We start from the raw sequence: 3,038 nt of genomic DNA on the forward strand, positions 1-3,038 counted from the left end.
GGCAGGGCCCATTTCTCACTTCAGCTCTGGTTTCAACCATGATAGATGCTTTGGCCCACAGGTAGATGTGAAAGATGTGAAAGTAACAGTGTTGGTCTGAGTCTAAGACTCAAGAGGCTTGGCACGTCTCTGCTGGACCTTTTGTGCCTCAGCCAATGCCATGAGAAGAATATGGCTGTGCCCACCCACTGATTTCAGGAAGAGAAAATGACACCCATGGAATAGAACCACCCCAGCCAAGATGCTTCAGCTGAACCCAGCTTAGGTCACCTGACCCCAACTGATTTCTACCCTTGGTTGCTCTATAAATGCTTATTGTTTTAAATCACTATGTTTTAGGATAGATTTTTATACCAAATTTTTGTGATGGCAGTAACTGCCTGGTATATCTGTCACTTGAATGTTTAGGTATAGCTATTCCAGAGAATGGTTATGATATGTACTTGCCACTGCTCATTAAAAAATAATAGTTCGGGAAAAAAATGTTTACAGCACATATATCTAACTAAAGAGTTGAATCCAAAATATATGAAGAACTGGGCTAGCTTTGGCAGCACATTTACCAAAGTTGGAATGATACAGAGTAGGTTAGCTTGGCCCCTGTGCAAAGATGAATGCAAATTTGCAAAATACATAAAGAACTCATAAGAAAAAAATACAAACAACCTAATTTAAAATGGCAAAAAAACCCACCCACACCTGAACACATATTTCACCAAAAAAGTATGCAAAATAGCCAATAAGCACATGGAAAAGTCTTCAACATCATTAGCCATCAGGGGATGCAAATTAAAACCACAATGAGATACCATTTCACACACGTTAGTGGGGATGTTATAAAAACAAAAAAACAAAAAAACAAAAAAAACCCTGACAAAATGTTAGTGAATACCAACAGCAACTAGAGGTCTCATCTATTGCTGGCAGGAGTGTAGAAATGTCCAACCACGCTGGAAGATTCCTTTGCAATTTCTCATAAAGTTAAACTTGCCCCATGACCCCAAAATGTCACTTCCAGGTATTACACAAGTAGAGTAGTATAGACTTTACGTAAAGAAGTAAAGACTATATGTCCACAAAAAGAGAAGACGTAGTAGCCTTATTCATAATTGCCTTAAACTGGAAATGACCCAAATAACCGTCGACAGGTGAATGGATAAACATACTGTGGTAAACTCATACAGTGGAACGCTTCTCAGTAAAAAGAAATTAACTACTGACACGCACAACACTTTGGATAAACTTCAAAAACATTATATCAAGCCCCCCGCCAAAAAAACACAAATTTTATTATTCAATTTATATGAATTTCAATATAGGCAAAACAAATCTATATGTTAGAAACTAGTGGGTTTTGGGTTTTTTTTTGTTTTTTGGTTTTTTGGGGGGTTTGTTTGTTTTTCTCTTAGGGGAAATAGTGCAGAACTGACTAGAAGCCTGAGAGGATTTTCTGGGGTTTTGGAAATGTTTTCTAGTTCCACAGATGGTGGTTAAATAGGTATATGTGATTGACAAAACTCTTCAGAATGAATACTTAAAATCTATGCATTGTATGTAAATTTTACAGCTACATCCATACGATTATTCTAGCCAAAGGGGATGGGGAAAATATATGCGTAGATGAGAGAGAAAGACACACACACACAGAAAGAAAGAGAAAAAAATCAAAACTTAAGACTACACTTTAAGGGGGCAGTTGCAGTGTTTTGCAACCATTTGATAAGGGAAGGTGCTCTCCATACCACGATTTAATAACAAAAAGGAACAGTACTTTCTATGGGGAACATGTGATATTCGTGAATGAATGGCTGCTACAGACGGTCCTGAGGTAGCCACAGTGAGATCTCCTGAAGACCCACGCTGCGGTAAGAACACTGAAGCCTACAGAGAGCAGAGGAGACCACAGTTTTGGCGCAGCAAGACATTGCTGTACAAGGTAGCATGCGATAGGTAGACCCTTGAGGCTGATGTGGCGCTTTCCTGCCCAACAGTGCACCCATAGAACTTTCGAGACCTCAGATTTCCTTGAATTGAATGACTTTCTCTTGGGCTCTACACCTGGCAGAACATCAGACCGTGGGCAGCTGTGGCACCTAATTATCCGGCGGGTATGTTTATTTGGTACCATCTTTGGTGCCAGTATAACAAAGGGAAAAAAAACTTTTCCCTCTACCCTCCTAGGTTCTCCAGCTGGAGCCCAAAAATAATTTGACACAATACAGATGAACAAGAGAAAAGCAGAATTTATGAAACATGGGCAGCATACAGGCACATTGGGAGAAACTCAGTGATGGGGAACTCAAAGGGGTGGTTTGAACTTGGACTTACATGGCATCCTAACAAAGAATGATAAATTTGTAGGGAAGTGACAAGAAAAAGGGAAAAGAGTTTTCAGGCTTCTAGGGACTCCAAACTGTGGGAAGGCGACTACATGGGAGAAACTAATGGAGAAGGGGGGCCATCTTCGCAAACTTTGTTTGTACAGGTCCATTTTGGTGCCAACTTTCCATCTTCTGCATGGTCATAGAACTTCCCTGGGCAAGGGCATTTGGGGCAGTTTTCATTTTCAGAAGCTTCTGCTTTGAGTCAGATAAGAGAAGATCTGAGAAGGTTTCTTTCTGCGTCTCTTGGTTCTCCTTATACCAAAGCAGTATATTTACGGGTGGCATATTCTGATCCTAGCTAGTAAGCTGAGATGACAGTATTCATATTTAGGGCTAAGTCCTTGTTTTTACTAATCTTGGAACCTGGAGATCAACAAACTTCAGTTCTCCTCACTCTGTTCCATGGGCCAAACCTGAAAACCACTTTATGCCATGGTCTAATTGTTTTGTTTAAAAATGCATCAGTCCTTAACGAGAGCTGATAATCCTGCCTTCTAGATGGGTTCACGCTAATCATTTTTTTTTTGTAATTTAGATTTAATACTTTGTATAATACCATAGATGAATTCCTGAGGAAATTGTATATAAGCCATGATCAAATCATGTCCACACACTGGAAGGACTCACTATTGAACGGATTCACTAGAGGAAAAT

The 3,038-nt window shown here is 39.8% G+C and overlaps 1 non-coding gene across 1 annotated transcript; it reads left to right on the forward strand.

Annotated features, from left to right (window-relative positions):
- The first annotated feature begins 538 nt into the window (after nucleotides 1-538).
- Nucleotides 539-646, forward strand: LOC113247744 (U6 spliceosomal RNA). Its single transcript, XR_003313370.1, has one exon. It is a non-coding gene; the product is annotated as a U6 spliceosomal RNA (small nuclear RNA).
- Nucleotides 647-3,038: the final 2,392 nt, after the last annotated feature.

This window comes from Ursus arctos, unplaced genomic scaffold (assembly GCF_023065955.2).
Source record: "Ursus arctos isolate Adak ecotype North America unplaced genomic scaffold, UrsArc2.0 scaffold_8, whole genome shotgun sequence".
Lineage (NCBI taxonomy): Eukaryota > Metazoa > Chordata > Mammalia > Carnivora > Ursidae > Ursus > Ursus arctos.